Source organism: Nestor notabilis, unplaced genomic scaffold, assembly GCF_000696875.1.
Source record: "Nestor notabilis isolate BGI_N333 unplaced genomic scaffold, ASM69687v1 scaffold24496, whole genome shotgun sequence".
NCBI classification, from domain to species: Eukaryota; Metazoa; Chordata; class Aves; order Psittaciformes; family Psittacidae; genus Nestor; species Nestor notabilis.
The window spans coordinates 45,482-55,845 of record NW_009933654.1 but is presented as its reverse complement, the minus strand read 5'-3'; positions in this window follow the sequence as shown (position 1 = coordinate 55,845).

Here is a 10,364-nt window from a genome sequence, read left to right as displayed (position 1 = left end):
CGAAGTTTGGAGTTTGGTGTATTTTGACCTCATCATGATGACAGAAAAGTTAGTGTGGGGAAAATCAGCATAATTCAGCAGCCCAAATGACAACTAAGTCTCTTTTCTGAGTTAAAGACACCAGGTACATGAATCTGGCTGGCTCTTCTGGCAACACTTCTAGGAAAAATCAGAGTTATTTCCTAAAATACATTAAAACAGATTAAAATTTCCTTTTGTGTTAGCAACTGACTAGCACTGAAGCTCTGGAGAGAATGAAACTGAACCTAGCTAATCAATACACTAAGTTTATGCAACCATGTTTTCTTCTGGGTGGGGGAAATTCTTCGATCCATCATTGTGCAGCTCCATTCTTCAGCGAATTAACATCTCAAATGACTATTCAGGTCACATAGGTTCAAGACGCTAAGGCAGAAGAGCTTTGCCTCTGGAGGACTATCAGGCAGCAGGAAGGTAAATAAAAGGTTTTGTTTAATGTTTTAAAGAGCATACTAATGGACAATTAGCCAGGGATTTGGGAATAGTTTTTAAATCCACAAAACCAGCAGAGCTTCAAACACTCAGCAAAAGCTGCCATTCAAGCGCTCTGTTTTGGGTTAACACTACAGTACACATCTTAGAAAGGCAGCGTTGATGGTGACTGTAACTCCTGATTGTAACAGCTGCTGACGGGAAGGGGTGAAAAAAGGTTGCAGGTGTCTTGAAGAGAGCAGATAATCTTAAGCAAAGTAAGTCTGCAGGACGAGAAAACATCTTAAGTATTTGCCCCAAACTTCAGACTTTGACTGATGACCATGGCTGAGATGTTACTGTTTGTAATACAGATGATGGGGGAGGAAATACTGACTCATTTGGTGCAATGAAATCAATACAGTCGTGCAGTACTTTGGGTGCTGTTAAGCTCTTCAGAGAGAGTAATCATATTTTAAAGAACATGGCTAGTAGTTACTTCATTTCTTTTTTACAGTGGGTAGAGAAACTATCCACATAGTTATGCTGAATGTTGGTTACAGCATCCCTGCTGTGAATAAATAAACTGCGAAGAAGGAAATGTAATTTTAGAGAAGCAGCTTATTTCTGAGGTGGTTCAGTGAAATTCTGCCTCTGGAAACAAGATTAGGCAGTACAACAGGACTGGCTTTTCACTGTGTTCAAATTTAGATGGTAAGCTCACTATTGAAGTGAAAAGCAGAAGGAAAAAAAGAAACAGATGGAACATGTGCTTGGGAAAAAAAAAAGAAAAAAGCAAAAAAAGCAACTATATTCTATGTTGTTTATGTTTTAGTTTTAAGTTTCTTGTGCAGGTCAAGCTATTGGAGTTTGTAGTTCTGCTGCAGAAACATACCCTGTTCTTGAAATGAGCTTCTCCAGCTTTGTAGGAAGCTTCGTTTAAGAGCAATCTTTCCACACTGCCATTGCCTCCTAAGTCACCATCAGTGAAAGGAACTCTCTTGCTTTTGAGCAGTAACAATTTGTGTTGGTTTCCTGCTCAACTGATTGATGCTTTCTAAGGTTATGAGCAACAGCTTGTCCGCACACATGAGAGATTGCTGATGAATCCCTGGACAGAAATGGCTGAGTGTAAACATATCAAGAATTAAAAAAAAAAAAATATTAAGTAACCAGCAATGAACCAAATTATAGATTTTGTGTCATAAGTATCACATCATTTCTCAGTTTTCTGATCTGCAAGTGGGTTACTTGTTTCTCTGATTTAATTGGGTAACAAGATAAAAGGATAAATGTATTTTCTCAGCTGGGAGGGAGAAACAACCCAAATAATCAAGATTACTGTTGTGAACCTTCAAGTGAAAGACATGATAAAAATAAAATTCAATAAAGGACTAAATTAGTCATATAACTGATCTGAGACAAAGCCTCTTCCAAATTAGGTGTGCCAAGTATCTGAGACATTCATTCGACCATCAGTCTGTTAAAAGAAATCTCAAAAGAAGTCTTAAACATCTCTGCTGATACTATCATGTCAATGAATTATTCGGCTGCTTTGGAAAGCAGGGCACCCAGTATTGTCTGTCAGAGATAGTAGCTGTTAATTAGCAATTTTACTTCCTCCCAGGTTGCCATTTCCTAAGTCATACTCATCAACTTTTGAGAAGTACCTTGCTACAGTAACATGTTAATATTTTCCAGACACTGGGTCAGTTCTTGCTTTCTATACACAACTAGACCCAACTGAGTTCCTAGCCCAAATTGGACTGGGACAAGGGTGTCAATAAAATAAAGCCCTCTCAGAAAGCTACAGAAATGCAACCAACATATTTCCTGAGAAGCTCAAATTTATCAAATCGAGCAAATAAGCCAGTTTCCAGGAGAAGTTAGCTCACACTCTGCATTGACAAAGCTTGCAGTTGTGTGTACATTGTATTTCTGTACAAAAAATAGGCTTCAAGTAGCTTCCCATTATGTCCATGTCAAACCCAACCAAACAACTAATTAAATCATGATAAAGCCCTTACCATCCTTTATTAAAACCAGAGGTGTCAAACAGGAAAAGTTATAGTACATGTTGAAGTCATTATTTGAGCACATCTTACTACAATCTTCTCTTCCAGGTTTACAAAGAAAAGATCATGATTATTCCTGCACCTCCTACAGTATAGATAGAACAGTAGAAACATGATGTGTGTAGCCCTTTCCAGACACATCACACATGATCTGTGAGTGCTCAAGTGTTTCCTACCTGGGAACATCTTTGAGCTGTAAGGATAAAAAAGAGAATTGGAAACTAAATACTCTTATTGCTGAAAGGAATTAAATTCTCAGTGAAAAGATTATTCAGTACTATAGACCACCTGAAACTACTTCAACTAGAACCCTCTGTAGATACATGTAGTTTTATTGGATCTGCGTCTGATGTGGGAACTAATTTCTGTTTTGTCAATATACTTGTGAAATCAGTTTCTTTCTTGAATCTGTAGCCATGTTTTCAAAGGAATTAAATTTTAAAAAATGTTTCTTCTGCAGGTACTTCAGTAACAATACCAGTTCTGAATTGTGTTGGGAGTTTAACTGATCTTAGGACAAAGTTATTGCATCTGCACTTAAGGGGCTGTATTACAGGTAGCATTAGCATAACAGCCATGTCCAGTCATGCAGCCATTCCTGGCAGCCTACAGATAGGGCAAAGAGCAAGACACAGCTTTGAAATGTTTATAAGTATGACAGATTGACTGACCTTTGACAGATATGTAGCTTAGGACAGCAGTAGTGATTACAGTCTCAGTGATCCTGTCCCTCACCTCCCTTCCTTGACCTCCTGCAGGGCTGTGTATCTCCCAGTTAGGACTGCTCTAGTCCTTGGGACTTGATCATCTTAGCCCATACATCCTTCAAAGGGTCCAGGGGTGGTTTTGGGTTGTGCCAATTGACACTTGTTCCCAGGCACAGTTCAGACACTAGTGTGAGGCCAGGGATGGTGCCCTCCATGCAGCTCAGGGCAGGGGACAGTAATAGCTGTGCCGCAGGTGAAATCTTTTGTCCAGTTCAGACTCAAAACTGAGAGGAGTCTGTTGGCAGCAGGAAGGCAGCAGGGGCAGGGTGCAGATAAGGTAATGCTGTGGCACAAGAGAGTGCAGCAAGTGCCAGGAATGCACCCACAACCTCTCATTTTCTCCGCTTCATCTTCTTTTGGTGGGAAGAGTGATGAGCTCATGCTGCTGTCATGAACTTCTCAGCTGCCACTGCACTTACAGGATGCAATGCATCCTCTCTTGTCTAACACTTAATTTTCTATAATCCACTCCAACTGCCACTTAATCAGAACAAAGCTGTGAATTGTAACATAGGCAGAAGCAGAGCAGATGTTTGGAAGCAGGTTTTTCTCCAAATGAGCTGTGGCTGTGCCTCAGGCAGTCTCAACACAACATTTTTCATTTTTTCAGTTTTTTGGTATGGTGGTAGCCAGGTGCAAATGGACGCCTTACATCTGTAGAGCTTCTAATCCTCTCATGACCCATGAAAGCCTTTTCTAGGCTGAAAACCCATTTTTACTCCAAAGGTGACTTGAAGCTCCTGAGGGAGACCAGAACACCCCTATGATCACTGCTGTGCCCTGGAGACAGAGGCTGTGTCTTGTGAAAAGAGTAGTCAGCCTTACTTAAATCCAGAGAACAACAGAGAAGCAAACTCAAGTCACTTCTGGTGACTTTAGTAAAAGATATCAGCAAGCCAGCTGCTATGCTATTGATAAGACATAGACTTTTCAGCAAAGTTAATTCAGTGTCTGATGCTCAAAGAACAGCAAAAGCCTGTTTAAAGTAAGGTCCTTTTCAAAGAGCTAGTGTTTAAAGTATTACAAATAGTTAAAATTAAGTAGTATGAAGATTTGGTGCCTGTGTAGCTTTGGAAAACTCATTTGTCTCTTGGAATGTTACGGGAAATAAGAACTGTTCAGACTATACGGAATGCTGGGATTAAAACTGAGGTGACAAACTGGAGTTACAAACTGGAAGTGAAGGTTTCCAGCACATATAACCTTGGGCCAAGGGCTTAGCTGGCCTATAGGCATGCAAGTCAATTAATGTCTTTATCACTCTTTTACACCTGATGATTCGCCTTTTTATGTAGCTATGTACTTCACTCATTCAAAGAGTACTTGAGAGTTAAGTTTGCCGGTTTGGAGGGGTTTCAATTCCGCCATTATCTCGCTTTGTTTACACTTCCTCCTTTTATTCCTGAGCTGATCTGAGTGTCTACTTTCTATCTTGCAGCGGTACTTTCTCAAAACACTTCACTAAGTTCAGTTGCTTTTGCCTCACACTACAACCTGTGAGCCATCCCTATTGCACACACACGGGATGAGGGACAAACACATCAAAATAGTCTGCCTGGAGTCATCTTAGAAACCTGCCTCAGACTCAGCAGCAAACTTGAAGCCCCAGCCACAGGGTAAGCCAGAGAGGGTTAGTGTTTGTAAAGGGTTTTAAGAGCCTCCAACCACAAGCTCTGAGAAAGAAGAAGGATCCAGGCTAAAACTCATCGCTATGGAGACATTAGACAAGCTCTCTGCTCTAATGTCTGAAGTGACTCCTGGCCAATAAACTAAACTCTATGCAGCCAACTCTGTTGTATGATGTGTAGGAGATGGCTGTGGCTACTACCCATCCATTAACTGCTGCAGTACCAAACAGTATAAAATGGCCTTAGGGTGACTGTAATCCTTGCAAACTCCCAACCTGGTCTGTGACAGCCTCTGTCTCCAGGATTAGCCTTCCCAGAACAAGGCTGCATTACACCAGCAACAGTCTTGGAGGTCCACAGCTCATCTGAGTCTTCACCCCCACACACGCTTAGAAGAAAAACTGGTTTTTAGGACAGTCGGCCCTGAGTCTTTCATAAGAAAAACTCTCTACCCCCCAATAGACTTTTTTACTGAATAATTTTAAAATTAATCACATCTGAGAGTACTACGCACCTCAGAAACCCTCTGCACCTGTAACTCACAGAAGACAGGTTAATATTTCAGTACTCTGCATCAAGAAGATCTGTGGAGTAGTGTATAAAGCAGGCAAAACCTCATTTTTTCCAGACATATAGCTGCTAAGCAGCATGACAAAAGCAGACTCATCCTCTGATGCTTGGATTTGTGTCAAAAAGAGGGAATTTGTAGAGTCACAATTTCAGATTATAAAATTCCCTTAAGCTATTGGATTTTAACGATGTCTTTGTTCTTTTTTTCCCCTCTTGAAGAAGCACATCTACCCAGTGACAACTAGGATTGAAGCTGTAGAGTCATGCTGTCTAGGTGAGGTGGACACGTCAGAGACTGGTTACTTGCTTCTTGACTGCAAACTTTGTCTCTATCGGGTCAGGACTGAGCTTGGTGAACCTGTCCCTAGGCTGGCTTTTACTTACTGTCATTAGTACGAGGCGGGACCTCTACAGTTAGTGAGGAAGCTTGTAGGGAAGCAATGACATGGTTTAGTGGTGGTTTTGGCAGTCCTGGGGTAATGATTAGACTTGATGATTTTAAAGGTCTTTTCCAACCTACTTGATTCTATGATTCTATGTTACTCATTATGGGCCTTTGCCTTTTGTTTAATATGTTTGTTTAATCCAGAGGGATATAGCCTGTCACTGAAAAATCTGATATATGAGATTCTACTTTAAGAAATACAGCACTGTGTGCTGTAAATTCCAGCCAGGTGTGTTTGGCTGCACTTCAGTCACTATTCTCTATGAGAATTCTCTTTCATATTTTCTGCAAGCAAAAACGTGAGGGATTAGTCTACTGTATTGCTCTAATGTACCTTTCTGGGAAAGCTTGAATAAATGTGATCATCACAAACCAGGAAACATTTCTCAGAACTCATATGGATTTCACTGCAAGAAAAATGTTATGGAAAAAACCAAAAAGGCATGTGATGCAGACTTTAAATCTGCAGCTGGCCCGATGGGAGGAGGCTACTGAGACGTGCCTTGAACACTTTTTTCCATGTGCCCTGTGCATCAGCTGATGACATTTAATTGTTCCTTCTGCTACTACAATGTTTATTTTCTGGATGATTATCACACATTTTTTGTGGTTTAGATCTGTTTGCCTTCACAGTGACAAGATGCTAGAAAATAGTTTTCCTGTTCCTTCATATTCAAAGGTGTATTGATTTCTAAACAACTTTTTGATAGCTGACAGTTTCTGCCTGGTGCTAGATATAGCTGGTGGATGAAGAATCAGCTGCTGACTGCTGCAGTGGTATTTATTTTTGGAGTATACAACATAAAGATGTCCATGATTCACAATTAGGGATTTTCAAAAAGCAAGACTTTTCATTCTGAAAAACATGGTGAGTCAGATGTTGATGTGATAAAACTGATTAAAACATAGCTAGAGTAAGAAAACAAATGGGCAAGCCATGTCAGTTTGATACTTGTTCTCTTGCAAGACTAAAGTGCTATTACTCAGTTATCTGTGCAAACGCATGGTTTTCTCCATGTATTTATATACTAGATTTTATTCTTACAAGAAGGAACACTTAAGCTGCAAACAGACTAGATCCTCAGGATACTTGCCTCTGAATATATATGGCAAAAAGAATATGGTCTAGCTCTTGTACTGGTGTAGGTCAATACCTGCACTCCCATTTCATGATGCCAGCAGAACAAAGTTTACTCTACACACAGGACTCAAACTTCTATCTCATGATCTTGGTCCACATTGACCATCCAGACTGACTTCCCTTTCCATCTTCTTAGTATGCAGAAGTTGAAGCCAGGAATCTCCTGCATCCCTAGACAAGACAAGAAACTTCCCCAAGGAGATCCCTGGCTGTGGCTCAGATAAACTAATCCTACCAGAGACTTGCTGTGATGAATACAGGAGTTTTTATTCCCCCGTTCCCTCCTCCTCTTCTTATCACACAATGTTGTGAATTCAGAGGTTGAGGAATGCTGTTGTAGCCTTGATTGCACTACAAATATACACCAAAACTGGTACAAAGACCAACCAGGAAAGTATGTGGATGGACTCTGCTTGCCGAGTGCATGTCTTCATCACCAGGGGTTACAGAAGAAAGTAACTTCTGTGGCCTTTTGTGACTAAGAACAAACAATTTAAATAGCAACACTTATAGAAGAGAGAGGAAAACAACTCTTTGTCACTGGAGTTTCATTTTGAGAAATTAAGGTATTACGTTGAACTGCTGGCATGAAAAACTGCTTATATTGCTCATTCCTAGATACCTTTCAGGGCAGTAACCATAATGAAGAATTAAGTCTACACACGGTTCACGGTGACCCAGTTTCATCTTATGCCTCTAATGAGGACTCTTCACAAGATAATTTTTGAATGAAGTGCTAAAATCAGTACTTACATATCACACTTTTTAATCCTGAGAGCTTCAATGTACTTAGAAGACAAGTAAGTCACTTTACCTTAGTACCTGGCCTGTTGAGAGCACACATGAAGTGCATTAGTGTTCAGCACTGACTCTTCCAAACATCAGAACGATGCCAGTCTTGCATAGCGTTGTTGTTGACAGAGAAAGGTGTTCTTTTAATGCACATTAGCCACTCTTGACTGGTGAAAACAAAGCATCTGTGGCACTGAACGAACAACCCAAGCGGCCAAGTGATTTTGCCTAGCTCTTATGTGCCTTCTCTTTGCTCAAGACTAGGTAGCCTCCCTGTTTGGTTCTAAGAAACACTGTAAAATAGAGCCCTACTGCTCTTTTCAATTCTCAGAGAGCCCAGGGACTTCTCTAGCAATTTAACACTCTGAACAGTTGAATTACATTACTCAGACATGTCCCCTGGCTCTGTTTAATTGACTGCCATAGATATAGCCCAAGACTCTCTTTGAGGACAGACCTTGAAAGATGGCATACCTATAAGTGCAAGTTCTGAGCAGATGGAGTGCTGTGGCACATGTGGGTGAAGGGGTTGTCCTATGCCAATACTGGGCTGACCTTCCAGTCATTGTAAGCGTTCACTGGTTGTTTCCACTGCAAAAAAGGGATGGCTAAATCTTTCAACACACACACAAGATGCCAAGTCTTGTGGCATCTCTTCGCCTTTCATTTTCACCCTTTGCAAATGGAAGCCTTTCTTGAAGCTGATAGCTCTGTCCAGAAAGACTTATACAGGTATCTGAAGAGAAATGTGCCTGAGAATCCTTTTTTCTGGTTTCTGATAGTGGCAAAATTTCCACTGATGTGAACGAACTTCTACCACTGTAGTTTTAATGTAAATTCTTAATCCCAACTGCCCTGAGGCAAGAACATCCCCAAATACTTGCATGTTCTCCTTTTCCTAACAAATAATCCTTTTTCTGTTTTAAAAGCAAAAATCTGTAAGGAATGAGTTTTTGAACCTACTCAGCTGAAGAGAGCGTTTTTCCTGGCTTTCATGCAGATCCAAGTTCCGAAAGCACTACACTGTTTTTTGTTAATATTCAGCTCTCAGTTTTATCAATCTCCTTTTCAGCACAAAAACTCACCTGTAAACTATTAGCGTCCCACCTTTGGAGCTCAGATCGGCACTTCTGTTGCTTATAAGTGGGGTTTGATATCAGTGAGAGATGACTCCATCATCCACCAGATTTATTGTTTTATTGTTGAGGTGGGGGGAAACCTACCCAGCTGAATACGCTGCTAGAAACATACATGTCCCTTAAATAAATAGACCTCTATTTGAATTTCCTATTGGTCTGGAGACAAACTAAATAAAAATCATGGGCTTTAATTGCTACCAATAAATCTCCATGCACTGCTGCTGTCAAGGTCAGCACGTATCATAAATTCAATGCTTCCAAAAGGGGTATACTGAAAACAAAACACCTTTTTTCAGCTTTTCAGTCAGTATATGGTACTCTCCAGCAATTTGACTCAATAAAGCATATTAAAGTTTGGTTTAGAGTTCATTTCATACATAAGAATACCCATTCTGGGTAATGTATTAGGCATGTTCTTCTGCCTTATGTTGCATTATACCAATTCTTTGTGGTAGAATTGGTTTGGTGAGAATACTTAGTGTTCACAGGTAGGAATCTGCCCATCAAGGAATATTTTTGGAAATGAGTAAATATGCATTGATGTCACTTGCAACAACTTTTGTTCCCCTTCCACTTGCAGGAATAGGTTATGTTTGTTGCAACAGCAGATGGTCACTGAAAAAATACAGTGCCAAGTACTTCTTCAGGGGACTAGTGCCAAGACTTTATTCAAGAAAGCAAGCAGAAGCCCCAGTTTCACAGTCCTAGGTGTCTTGATAACATAGACAGGGCCATACCTGCTCACAAAAAATGCAACCACATCTTCCCAGTCCTTCCAAGACGTTTAGAAGTGCTGCAAACACTTGTGTAGACAGACTTGACAGAAGCTGACTAGCTGAAGTCCTTTGTTTTTAAAAGTGCTTGGTGTTTTGTGGCCAAATGTCAGCCTGCTCCATGCAGGCTTCAACTTGGCACATGAGCTGAGCCTGGCTAGAGATGTCCAGTCTCACAGCAAGGCTTTCCAGTCCTGGCTCGCTGTGCTACCAGCATTTCTAAGCTTCTGCTCAACTGGAAGCAGCCTTTACTTTCTTGGCTTCAGGAAACACTGTAGACAACAGCCTCAAAAAAAAAACCAATTGGCAGCAAAATTCACCTAGCTTCAATAACTGGGCAACACTAGGTGCTGGACAACAGCGAAAATGACTGAAGAGCTTGCTTGCTTGCTTACAAATTATTGACTGAACTTGTTCTGTGTGAAAAAGAACTCAAGTAATGTTTTATGGATTTCCACGCACAAGCAACAGGGTCTGTTTTCATACAGTTTGTTAGAGGAAGAAGCTAGAATTGTTAAAGCAGTTATTTCAAATACAGCATTAAGCTTACTTAGTTCTTTCAGAACTGGTGAAGTCAAGAGAAA